Source organism: Diuraphis noxia, unplaced genomic scaffold, assembly GCF_037042655.1.
Source record: "Diuraphis noxia isolate RWA-SAM2 unplaced genomic scaffold, SU_Dnox_SAM2 contig0006, whole genome shotgun sequence".
NCBI lineage: Eukaryota > Metazoa > Arthropoda > Insecta > Hemiptera > Aphididae > Diuraphis > Diuraphis noxia.
In genome coordinates, this window is record NW_028301716.1 from 1,734,167 (window position 1) to 1,748,214 (window position 14,048).

General features: G+C 27.3%; 1 protein-coding gene and 1 long non-coding RNA gene across 3 annotated transcripts in view; one reads left to right on the forward strand and one right to left on the reverse strand.

The window, feature by feature from the left end:
- Positions 1 to 14,048, forward strand: part of LOC107164530 (uncharacterized) — a 319,058-nt gene that overhangs the window by 271,082 nt on the left and 33,928 nt on the right. The gene's annotated exons all lie outside the window — the stretch shown is intronic.
- LOC149054483 (uncharacterized) lies at positions 177 to 8,603 on the reverse strand. Of its 2 annotated transcripts, XR_016192256.1 has the most exons (4): positions 8,373 to 8,603; positions 1,720 to 1,803; positions 1,459 to 1,563; positions 177 to 1,281 (listed from the first exon to the last, which is right to left on the reverse strand). It is a non-coding gene; the product is annotated as an uncharacterized LOC149054483 (long non-coding RNA). The 2 variants fall into 2 exon arrangements; XR_016192255.1 differs by having other exon boundaries at positions 177 to 1,563.

Sequence of the window (14,048 nt, forward strand, 5' to 3'; positions counted from 1 at the left end):
GCATTATTTTCTAATTCATCCAACGTATCATAAAGCGCATCAACAGTTAAAATTACTGTTCTCATAGCTAAACCGTGTGACCACCATCTCGTGGTTTCTACCCTTTTAAATCGCCTTATTTGTTTGTTTGGATACAATTTCTTTGAGTTTTTCTCAAATATTACTACCCTATTTTTACTTGACGAAATAAAATCATAAATTGTCTCTATTATTCCAAACATATCTCTAGCGTTAGAAGAGTAGCTTACAGCATCTGTAAGAACAAGATTTAGTCTATGTGCATAGCACCATATATAAGATGCTGCGGGATTATATGATTTTATTAAGGCTTGTAAGCCACCATAAGCACCTCTCATGTTGGAGGCTCCATAGTATGATTGCCATATTAAATTTTGCTTCCAGTTGAGTCCATTTATTTCACAAATATTTTCAAAAACTGATAAAAGATATTGGGATGTTGTACTTGAACATTGTTTTATACAAAATAACCTTTCATATACGCTACTAGTCTCTTCATTAAAATATCGAATAACAAAAGATAATTCTTCTTTTTTTGAATTATCAAAAGTAGTATACATGGAAATTGGACACACTAAACAATTCCCGTTTCTAACTTGATCATAAATTTTCAAACGAAGAAATTGAGCTGTAGCTTCAATCAACTGATTTTATCACAACCAAGAAATATAGTTAAATTTACATTTATTTTTATTATTTTAATTCCATTTATATAAGTAGCTAAGACAGGAGAATACTTTGTTAATAGCATAACTAGATCCTTAAAATTCCCTTGGATTTGATTTTGAGATATTTTCCAATTTTCTCTGTGTCTAAAGAGTGCATGGCTAAATATACAGTAATATCAATCAACTTTTGACTAACAATTGTAGCAATTTCTTTATTTTTCGCTTCTTCTAGAGCAGGCAGTAATGGAAGACATTCAAACATTAATTTTAATTGAAGACTAGCTTCAACATGTCGATAAAAAGTCTCGTGTAAAATAAATTTGGAAGTAGCTTTTTTTCATGAGTTAAAACCATTCGTAGTCCATGAATTCTTTTCTCCGGGCAACATACAAGACATGCAATAAACTTAATCTTCACTTACAGAGTATTTAAGCCAATCTCGTTTAATAAAAGTTCCGTCTTGCATACTTTTAGCAAACCATTCTGGTCTAAAATGTCTTCCATTATTCAATGGAAATTTATAATTTTTAATTTCTCCGCTGTTTGGCTGACAAGGACCATTTTTTAAAATCTACTTTTATATTTTTGATGTGACCTATATAAATTATGCAGTGGAAGCATTAGTAACTAGTATGGTGGACTTGGATTTTAGATGCATTCATTTAGAGTAAATTAAGTATAGATTCATGATTTTGGTTAGAGTTGTAAAACATATCTAAATACAATTTATTGAGTAATTTGTCTAGTGTTTATTTAAAATTTATTTACATACCTATTTTATCAGTATAATATATTTCTAAATGATTTTCAGGGTTAACTACAGTATCAACAATATTAATCTTTTCTAAGAATCCTTCATGCTCAACTGTAGCAGTACCTGAGAATAAAAATATAAAATGTATTTAAAAAGGCTAAATAATATAATATCATGATAACAGATAACATAACGCTGTACTCTATTTATTAGTTTTACAATATATAATATTAACTATTCATTTTAATTAATGACTAAGTAGTTAAAAAAATAATTTACCTGCAGTGTCATTGTAGCTAATGTCATGTATTGTCGTTAGTGGCAATGTAGGAGTTATATTATGAACTGCATCACTCAGCCCAACTACAAATTAAAAAAGTATATTAATACCATAATTTAAGTTCTTGAAGTTTAGGGCTGTGAATTTGATGCACTAAAAAACATTTATAAATGCATAAAAAATACCAAAAAAATGCAATAAAATATGCACTTAAAATGCAAAAAAAGGAATATAAAATTCCAAAAATTATAGTATAAAATTCATTTAAAATGGTTTTTAATTTAATTTTTATGTTTATATTAATATTAGGTACAGGATATTAAACATTAGTACAAAAAAGTGTTTATTTAATAAAAAAGTTGATTGAATCTTAATTAAGTTATTGCTATTCACCTGAAACATTAAAAAAATTGTTTTTGTATTTATTTTGTTAAAATAATAAAACAAACTAATAACTAAAATATTATTTAATAAAATATAAATTTGACATAATATATACAGCCTGCGTAAAATAAAAATAAATGTTTTCAAACAAGTCAATCGACGGAATTTGGTTAAAAATACTAGAAAATGAACTAAAATGCGAAAAAATGACCTAAAAAATTAAAAACGTAGAAAATGCAAAATTATGCGTATTTATTGCATTATTAAATACTTGCTTCATAAAAAATGTATTCAATACAGTAAATAATATATAATATATAATTGTAACCTAAATTAATTATATTACCTAAATATCTTAATATTATTTTTAATTTTTATTAATTAATTGAATATAATATTAGATATTTTACGTTATACGCTACCACATACCTAGGTATATTTTTTAAATTACATTTTTTGCGTATTTCTGAACATTATACATTTTTCACACATCTATCCTCTATTATTATTTATAAGGTTCTACCTTTCTACCTACTCGTATCTTACTTACAATAATTTGAAATCTACGATTTACTAATAACTAATAAGTAACAACCAAGATATTATGAATTACGCGTGTATTCAATAATATATTTATTAGTTTGTAATTAATAAATAAAACTCTTGTTTACTTTAATATGCATATTGCATACCAATACAATAAAACTAAATTTTTCTGAAAGGAAATAAATTAATTATGGAAATATAATTAATAATTATATACAGTTTATAATTCAAGTAATTACTAATAAAGTTAAGTATTTCATATTTTTATTTGAAAATTTGACAATTTTTACATGATGTGTTGGCTAGCATTTTACGAATTTGTCCAAAACGTGGTGCTGTAAGTCGTATTTTTCTTTTATAAAACCATTTTTCATTTTTACTTTGATCTCGGGTATCGATTTCAACTTGTTCAAAATTGACACCATTCAATGATGTAAGAAACATTAATTTTTTGGATTTCAATTCTTCAGCTGACAAAATTTCTATGAGAGATTCAGCTAAACCGTAATCGGCATTTGGTCCATATGAACGCGGCTTTTGGTACCTCCGCTCATCCGGAAATACCTAATTGTCTTTTATTTTTCGTGTTACCTATATAAAAAATTACCAATTAGTTGATTGTATTTTATTCCATGCATTGTAGTACTATTCATAAAACCTTCGACAACTCCATCTGCCTCTATACTCGTTGATGATTTAGTCCAATTCATAAAGCAAAGTACCTATTACCTAAATATTAGTTTATTAATTATGTTTTGGACAGTAATTATTTTTATTATATTACGATTTACAAATCATTTATAGTAATCTCCAGTGAATACAAAATGTAGGAACAATTATTAAAACTTCATAATGAAATTTCTTATAAATGCTTTGTTTGTTTTAGGTACTATACAAAATATTAGATATTAATAAATTGTTTTAATATATAATATACTCTTAAATATAGATACTTATTAACAAATTATTTTAATCATTTTAGTTTTCTTTTCTTTTTTATGGGCCTGTGCTTCTAAAATATGAGCTGGTACCCTAATATCACTAACTAATGATCGTTTACCATAAAGGGGGTTAACAATTTCCGATAACAAATATTATAGATAAAATCTAAAACAAAATATAACAAAAAAATTAACATTTAACTACAAGTCATTTATCTTTTATTTCTTACAATTGTAATTTTTTAATCATCTTTTGATTCCAAAAATCAACATCAAAAAAATTTGTTCAACATTTGTCCAATCACTTGTATGCATAATGAAGTAACACATTTTTCGTCCTGATATTCTCAATTGTCCCATTACTTGAAAATAATGCGCGTGATCTTTCTTCAGAGAAATTATACCTTCTTTTACCGAACAATATGGTAACTAAAACAATATGATAAACAAATTTTAGATTTTATGTAACATTATTGTTCAGTAGTGGCAGTAAGTAGTGCATAAAAGTAAACTGAGATATATGTGTTGATCTGAGATAATTATATTATTTTAATATTATTATTTTTCATAAACATAAATTATCATACAAACCAAATTTCGTTCAACTGCTTCCAAGGCACTGGTTGTATCTTTTGCAGTGTATGGACATTTGATTTCCAAAATTATATCTTGTCCAACCAGTCCATCTGAACATAAGTTACAATATTTAATTTGTTATCATGTGTAATTTCTGAATAGTGAATACATTGTGATAATAAACACTGTATACAATTTTGAATAAGTGAATACCTACATACATATTAATTATTAATTTATGTGATTGTGTTACCTGGACTTTCAGCCAAAAACGGATATTCTCGGTCAATGAATAGGCCACATAACTCCACGTGTACTTGGTAAAGTTTTTCAAAATGAGTTCTTGCAAATGGTTCCATTTCTATACCGTAAGCCAATGATTTACAAGTTGCAGGTGGCTTATTAAGTATTCCATGGACTTTATTTTTGCAGCTAGCATTGTCCCTCATTTTGCAAACTTCACCAAATTTCGACGCAGTTAAACGTATTTTTCTTTCTTTAAACCACAACTGACTTTGATTTTGGTCTCTCGTTAATTTTTCAATTTCAATCCGATCAACATCCTGTAGATTTTTTTAAAAATTCATTTTTTTTCTCCACCATATCTTCATTACATAAAATAAGGAAATCATCTAGGGGCTCGGCTAAACCGTAATATTTATCAGGTGCACTGAATGTAAATTTGTGTTTCATACGAACAACACCATTATCAAAAAGTTTTCATCTCCTCATGATGGTATTATTCCCAATTCTATTAATATTTGTTGCATATTCTTTACTAAACATTCCTATTTAAAATAAAATTAGCAATTAAGTTGTTTATTATAGATATAGGTACAAATTATAATATTTAGATTAATTTATTTACCTGGACTTCTAGACATAATTTTTTTTTGGACTGCGCGTATATAATTTTCAGAATTAAACGCAAGAACTGCAGTTTCTACTCGTGTCTTATACTTGTTTCCCTACATAAAATTGATGCATTTTCCTCCGATGTGCTTATTGATTAAGCTGTTAAATTGTTTGCATGGGTTGTTGTCAGTATTTTCGATTAAGCTCTCTGTATTTGCAGCTAATCTGTATACGATATTTCGTATATCGGACATCAAACTTGTTGTTTCAGCTTCAGGTACAAAGCACGCTGGCAAACAGAACAGTAACTATTTCGTATTCCTTCAAATAACACCTTTTTAGTGTTAAATCCTATAATAGTCGCATGAAAAATAATTCATGTTTTAATTTAAATTATTATGATCTTTTTTAAATTTTAAACGTTTCTTACTGCTCCAGAAAATGAGTTATATTTTGTTTTGTAAGATCTTTTTGACCACTGGCCATCAGCTATAACAGTGCACATTGGTACACCACATTCATCTACATTTCCATTTTGAATTGCTAATTGTCTCTCTTCATCGACAGCTTTTATCATTTCTTCGATTGCAGTATCATTTACTGATTCGTTCGCAGTCATCAAGACTGAGATTTTTTTTTATTTGATCACAGAAAACGATTCAATAAATACGAATATTTTTCACGCAATCTTGAGGAAATTCAACTTAATAGTGACATGATTTATAAACTATAATTTACCTTCTATGAGTGTTTCACTATATTTACTTCATATTACATTCACTAAATTAGATTTTTCTTGATTTCTTTCATCTCCAAACGCTGGTGTATTTCACAGTAAATACACTTAGCAATACGATTCCACCGATACACCAGCAATTCGAGCCTCATTGATGTTATCCGTCTGTCATTATATATACGGCGTGCCCTAAACTATGTTTAAAGTTTTCCTTTTGATCTCCGTACCATTATACATCAACAGCGGCATTTCCTTTCATTCACCAAATGAAGAGAGCCAAACTTATCAGCGGTCCGGTCCTGTATACACATACCAGCTAGGTACCTATCGTATATTATCATTATAAGGCGCAACATAATGACCTGTAACATAATATAGGTATAATTTCCAAGGTATTTTTTGCGCCGAATCTCATCAGTCATCAGTAATTGGTTTTCGTCCCTTTGTCTCGCGTAATGGGTCATCTACGACTGTCATAAATTTATGATAATAATTTTTTATAATTCTATAGTTCTATAATATATGTATATATATTAAATGATTATCATACGAAGGTATTCGTTTTTATATTTCATACTATTATAATTTATAATGCCCAGTTTCGTATGTTTTTGCACCGCATTGTTCCTTCAAACACCTGCAGCCCGTGGTCATCCAACTATACTTCGATTTAAATTTCAATAGTCTCTCACATATCATCAATATAATAACGACGACCTCGGGGAAATTCCAAAATGTATGAAACACAACAAAATCATCTCAAAAAATGTTTGATTTATTTTTTTTCAATCCTATTTTTAATACTTATTTCGGTAAAGTTTGGGAATAACTGCTGCGTCCATACATAATATGATTATATAGAGCTTATGGTTGTCACATCGTGACGATAAGATGTTTTCGGATTGTAGTTGTATTGTAATATACTAATATGCAGGGCCGTGAATTAATAGGAAAGTGCATTTTTTTTTGGTGATTGTAAAACATAGCTTTGTAAATACCTACATAATTTGAATTATGTAATTACGAATCCATCTATGAAACTTTTATTTTGCATATTTTTGCATTTTCTTACGTTTTTAATTTTTTCGCATTTAACCAAATTCCGTCGATTGACTTGTTTGAAAACATTTATTTTTATTTTACACAGGCTGTATTATATTATGTCAAATTAATATTTTATTAAATAATATTTTAGTTATTAGTTTGTTTTATTATTTTAACAAAATAAATACAAAAAAAATATTTTTTAATGTTTCAGGTGAATAGCGTTAACTTAATTCAGATTCAATGAACTTTTTTATTAAATAAATACTTTTTGTACTAATGTTTAATATCTTGTACCTAATATTAATATAAATATAAAAATTAAATTAAAAACCATTTTAAATGAATTTTATACTATAATTTTTGGAATTTTATATTCCTTTTTTTTTTGCATTTTAAGTGCATATTTTATTGCATTTTTTAAGGTTTTTTAGTGCATTAAATTCACAGCACTACTAATATGTATAGTTTCAAGTAGGTCCCGGCTATCATTACTATCACACAAGTGTTACTAATTTTTTTTAAAATTAGAATAACTAAATACATATATTATTTATAACAATATTTGACATTAGGCATTAACTATTAGGTATCTATACTTTTTAATACAAATCATGTCACCAAGAAAAATAAAATGAGTGATAATAGTTAATAAAATATTAAGATTAAAATTATCTTTAGGATATCGCCTTATAATTGTAGGTATATTATTATTTACTTTTATTTTAAAGTTTAGTGATGATACATAAAAATATCAGGGTGAAACCACGGATAGCCACTTCGTGGTAAAGCGATAAATTTTATACCACGCTGTGGGAGGCTGAAAATAAATAATATTATTTACCGATTTTTATTTTTTTTTCATATAACATAATTATTTATTAAACGTATTTCATTAAATAATAGTTCACAACGATCAGATACATTTTATTCGTAGGTAATCAAGTGTTGAATTGAATAGAAGTGAAAAAAGTCAGAATTAATAATACCAAGTTTAAAAAAAAAAAAACATATTAAAAAAAATAAAGTCTTAGCAGCTAAATAAACACCTTAAAGTTCTAATAAAATATATTAAGAATGTTAATAAAACAGAGTTGTCAACAGAATCAGTTATTTTCTTCAATTAGTTCGAACTACAAAACAGACTGATAAATTAAAAGATTATGTGATCTGTACTAACTGTAATTCAATTATTAATTATTATAAAGAGCTAACCTTTATAATTTTAATTTTAATTAATTTAATTCCTAAAATATTCCAAATTTTTGCAACACTGATTAATATTTTCGCTGTTAAACTTCATTATTGATTTTTAATTTATTCATAAGTTGTTCGTAAACACTTACATATACGCAATTTTTCAAAATTTGACGAATTTAAATACCTACCTACATTAATTGTGACCTACCAATAGTAGTACATATTTCGATAAAAATGTGTTGGAGGAATAATGTTAAGTCAACGAAAAATAACACGGAAAAAAACTAATTTTTGAGATTTAAAACATTATACTGTTTTCTCGAAAGTAATTCCATTTATATATTACTATTATATTAAACAGAGTACTTACTTAATTTTTCTCGAATCGGTAAATTTATACAGTAGGTATCGTTGGAACGGAAGTTTTAGCTGCACATTGTAAGTTTAAGTAATCCATACTTGTAACAATGTATTTGAGCCCCTTAAGGGGTATTTACTATTTATCGTTCAATCTATTTTCCGTAGAATAATCACATGGGATTATTAAATTAATAAGGGTCCCAACGCACTGCGGTATATTCGCCGTTGGTTCGAAACGGTTCTACCGTTCGCGGATTTTACGACTCGTACCACACTGCAATTTTTGCCGCTGATACAATTGGTGTTATCACTCGATTTTCGCGCCTAAACTGGCTAAACATCAATTTCTAATTTAAAAATATTGATAATTGTATAAATTGTTAGTAAAGTTGTTGGTTAACTACAACTACTATGGTCTGTGATCTCATGTGATCTGTATTTACTATATTTTACTGTATCTAATAGGTACTGTAAATTTAAATTTTCTATAGCTACCTATGTACCACTATTTGTACACAAACATCTAAATGCATGTAAGTAAATTATAAATTAAATTAATAGTTAATTTAATGCATAATATGCTTACTTATTAAATTACATTTAATTTATTTAGAATGGAGTTAGATGATTATGACAATTTACTTAAAGTGATTGCTGTCGCCGAAGCATTTGGTGAATGGATCCACCAAAATCAATAGTAAAATATTGGGTTTATCCAATTAACCATGATAGAGAAGAAGTGAACCAATTTGATACTTTTTATACAAATTTGAGATTTGACAGTGATAAGTTTTTTGAGTATTATATGATGTCTATAACTTCTTTTGATGAATTATTAGAGAAGTTACGCCCTTACAGAACAAAAGAAAATACCCAGTTTCGTAACTCTATTAGTGCTGAACTAAGACTAACAATTACATTAAGGTAATATATCTGTAATTGATCGGAGGTAGGAGTGGACTGTATAATCGGTATGTAAGATCAAAAGGATAAATAATGGTGCAACAACTTATGTTTGCCACGGTGTCACCGGGTGCTACTATTCAAATAAAAATGATAATAATAACTAATACTTTAGGTGAAGTAGGGGGCACAATAGTGCTGGCCAGCGGAGGGCAATAATTAATACAATAAATAATAATAATGTTAGGTAAAAACTAATTACGGTATAAACACAATAATAACAAAATATATGTATATAAAAACCGTGTTGGGCGACAGCAGTCCGCTGGACAATCAACGGCTTAAGGTATGGTTGGTGGACGGTACTGGTAGTGATGACGGTATATGTTCAGAACGATACACAAAACGATGACGGTAACAATGGCTATGAACGGTCGGTCGGTAGTTAACGTGGTGAGTCGGACGGTAGGCCGAACGGTACTGGTCATAGGTGCCGGGCGGCCTGCATACTGCAGCAACGCATTTGCCGATATGAACCGGGACGCCGTATAACTGCTTCACGTTCCGAACAATATCAACTTGATTAAAAAAAAATTACTGGTATTGTAAATTTAAAGATATTTTAAAATATCAAGTGATTTAAAAACTTAGTAGAGTTTAAAATAACTGATTGGTTAGTTACCTAGTTAAAACTAGATGAATTAAAACCAAAAATCATAACTACTAATTTTAAACGATTTTGTAATTTTAAAATAAAAATAAAACATAATAGGTATGTATTTAACCACCTTTTTGATAGTAAAACTTGTTTATGTAATAAATTTAAATACAAAATAAAATAACTTATAACCATTTGTCAAATTTAATAACTTAATTATAACAAGAAAAATGTATAACATTTATAAAATAAAATAAAACAAAATAGGTACCTATGTATTCAAAAAAAGAAAAATTTTAAAATAAAATCAGCCTTTTGATAGTAACTTGTTAATGTAATAAATTAAAATACAACATAAAATAACTAATAACCTTTAGTAAAATTTAACAATTAATTAGAAAACTTTTATAAAATAAAATAAAACTTTGATTATATTATAATATAATTAATAAAAAACATTTTAAAATAATATCTATTATAAAATTAATTGGACGGATCTGGAAATGGAGAATATCCTTGAGACTGTGATGGTGTTTGATCAGTCGACTGAGTAAAATTATTACTTATTGGATTATAGGAGTGGTGGTAGCCGGTAGGTAGGTTGTGTATAGTTGATGGGTGATGGTATTGATATTGAGCTTTGTGGTTGTGGGGCCTGTTGATAATTTAAAGGACTATAGTAGGTTTATATACTTGGATTATACTGAGAAATATTCCTAACATGCTGATGAAATTGAAATTTAAGTTCTGATTTTTGTTCTGGATTTAAATTTTTAACTTCGGGTAAAAAAGACATTAAGAAAGCTTTATCAGCATCTTCTGTGTCAATAGGTCTGTGAGGGGGGTTCTTTATATCAGCCAGTAATGTTTCTTGAAAGGCAGCTTTCTTCTTTTTTTGAGGTGGAAAAAAGTGGGTGGCAAGAGTACACGTGTTTGAAGCAAATTCTGGAGATACACCATCATTCCTATCATTTTCAGTTTCAGTTAATGTGTTATCCAATGAGGTTTCGATGGAACTCATGTTTCCAGTGGTTCTATGAAAATAAATAATGATATGTAAATTATTTTATTAAATTAATATAATTGAACTATACAAATTTTAAGAATAACATGAATATAAAAATTATATAACCTTTGGTAATTTCTAAACCAAAAGACAAGTATCTTTAAAAGAAAGATTATTAATTTTTAATTAGTCTATTTTTTAGTTAATTTATTATTTTAAATATATCAAAAAATAATCCCAAAACTTAATTAATTATAAACATATAGAATATTTAATTCAAACACTTATTTACATTTAAAGGGCTTTAAAAAGTTGTTTTTAAAAAATTAAATTAAATTAGTGAGAACATTAAAAAAAAGAGATTAGTAATAAATAGTGACTGCGAAGAAACATTATAGAATAGAACAATGTTTTAGTAATTAACTATGTAAACTAAAATATACAGAATGATTATTTTAAGCATGCTCTGCCCCATTTCAATAATACATTAATTTTGATGTTTAGAATTTTTAAGTTTACCTAAGACCATTTTATCAAATTTTTGATATTTGTTGTACTACTGCAGGAGTGTCCTATGGCGGCACAAACTTCTATTTTTCTAATGAGAAGCCCCCTTTATACTGAAAATTATTTAGAGAATGATTTTTTTAAAGATATTAATGTATCTAAATCAAAATTCTGAGTTAATAAAATGTTTACCTATACTAAGGATAATAATAATCCTTAAAAATGGTTTTAGAAAATTGTAAACTATATGTATTATTAGTTGTGGTAGGTAACATTTTTATACTGTTTTTACAATTTGTATTGTCACAATTGGTACAAAAAAGCTCAAGTAGTCGAAAATAAGGTCATCAGATGTATTAAAAAATTCCAAAAAAGTAAGGTGCACATGCTTAAAAAATCACCTTATCTATTATTATAAAAAGAAAAAAGTTAGATATAATAAAATATAATATAGGAAAGATACATTATGATAAAAAATAATGGGTACATTTTTTGACCTACACTTTAAGACTAATTAATAAATCTGTGGCACAACCAGATAAAATGATTTTAAAGTAGCAAGAAAATTTAATTACCTATTACTTTATGATTTGATTGATTAATGTAAATATTATGATTAGTAATTACAATATAAAATTGAATGATAATTAAATGTAAAAAAAAAATAATAAATAGTGATATTGATAGTTATATTTAATTACTTTCTTTTTTGAACAACTGGTTGCAAAAAGTTTAATACTGCTGCATAAGAATATTTGCGATATATGAAGGTTTTTCTTTTGGGGGTGCCGGGGAAATGGTTGCACCCCCACTTTTACATTTCACTATTTGAATCATGCCGTTGATTTGTGCATCGTTTGTGCTCTTTTGTGCTGAAAGTCTCGACATTTGTGCTTTTGAACTTTGCGAGATATGAAGGTTTTTCTTTTGGGGTTGCTGGGGAAATGGTTGCACCCCCACTTTAACATTTCACTATTTGAATCATGTCGTGATTTGTGGGGAAAGTCTTCACATTCATTCACGTTATATTATTAAGTCTACACCAGTGTTTCTCAACCTGGGGGTCGCCCACTTATTATTTAGGGTCGCAATCGAATGATTTAAATCAATGCAAAAATTAAAAGCTCGAATAATAAAAAAATAAAATCAATAAAATATTATTATATTACATACCTATTACAAGTATAGATTATTTATATTAAAATGGAAAACACACTATTATCATTTTTAAAGCGATATTACTCTATGACGTCTATTAAAGAATCTATAATAAACGTTGAATATAGATTATCAAGTATCAACCTAAGATAAGGCCACCGCCGCGGCCGCAGTGCACACTGCACATATTATATTATTATATATTTATGTCACAGTTCATCGTTACCATCGCCGTGCCGTGCGCCGTTGTAAAATATAGGTTAATAAGTTGCATTTTTATATTGTTTTTCACATTTTTATACACTTTATCTTTATTTGACTTTATGTATTATTATAAAATATTTCTAATATGAGTAAACAGTTGCAAATGACGAACTTTTTCAAATAACCGCACAATACATCGACTTCTGATAATCAAAACTCAAATATTACAAAAAAACATAATTTGGATAATACTCATGAGAATTAGCTTGACGAAGTCAATTAAACCAAGAATTGACGAAATAATATCACATCAACAGCAACAACCAAGCCATTAAAAATCTTAATATAAAAATATATTTATATAATAAAATGAAATATTTAATGTACGTTTTTTTTAATTTTAAATAAATATAATATTATAATATGTATCCTTTATATTTCTCGTGTACAGTACTTGTAGTAACTATAGACTCTAGATTATTTATAATGATAATCTAAGCGAGTATGTAAAAATATATATGTAGGGGTCGCCACAGTAAAAAGGTTGAGAAACACTGGTCTACACTATCTTTCGTAAAATGGTTAAAATTACCAGGGCTTGAAAACGAAAACATTATTTTCGGTTTTAAGGGTTTTACCCGATATAGAATACCGATTTTTATACCAGTTTAAACCATTCAAAAGTGACATTAATATAAAAACTTAAAAGTAAAGTCGAAAAAATCAATACCGGTTATCAAAAAAGAAAGTGAAATTGGAAAAAAAAATAATAAATGTATTCGGTTAAAATCCCTGCTTTTTGATACCTATGTCAACTCGAATGATGCCATTGACAGCCCTAATCTATTATGAGTTTTAATTATCATACACATATTAAATATTAGTATATTCACTATATTTTAAACTTAAATTTATTTAATTAAATGGCAGCAATAAAATTATTTCTATCGCAATAAATATTCACAATTTTTCTATTTTAACATAAATTGTGTAGGTACACAATATGGAAAATAATACTTTTAAAAATCTTATATTTTTACGTTTCCCAAACCTGAATTCTGAATTACTTTTGATATATTATTGGTCTTATCAAAAAAAATAAAAACGCTAAGACACATTCTCCCTATTCATGGTGAAAATTTGGTTTGTTAATTATATTACTGTAAGCTTCTCGAATTTTTGCTATGTTTTACATATTTTGTAAGACAGGACAACACATGTGGGTGTGGAGTCCTCTTAAGAAAAATAAT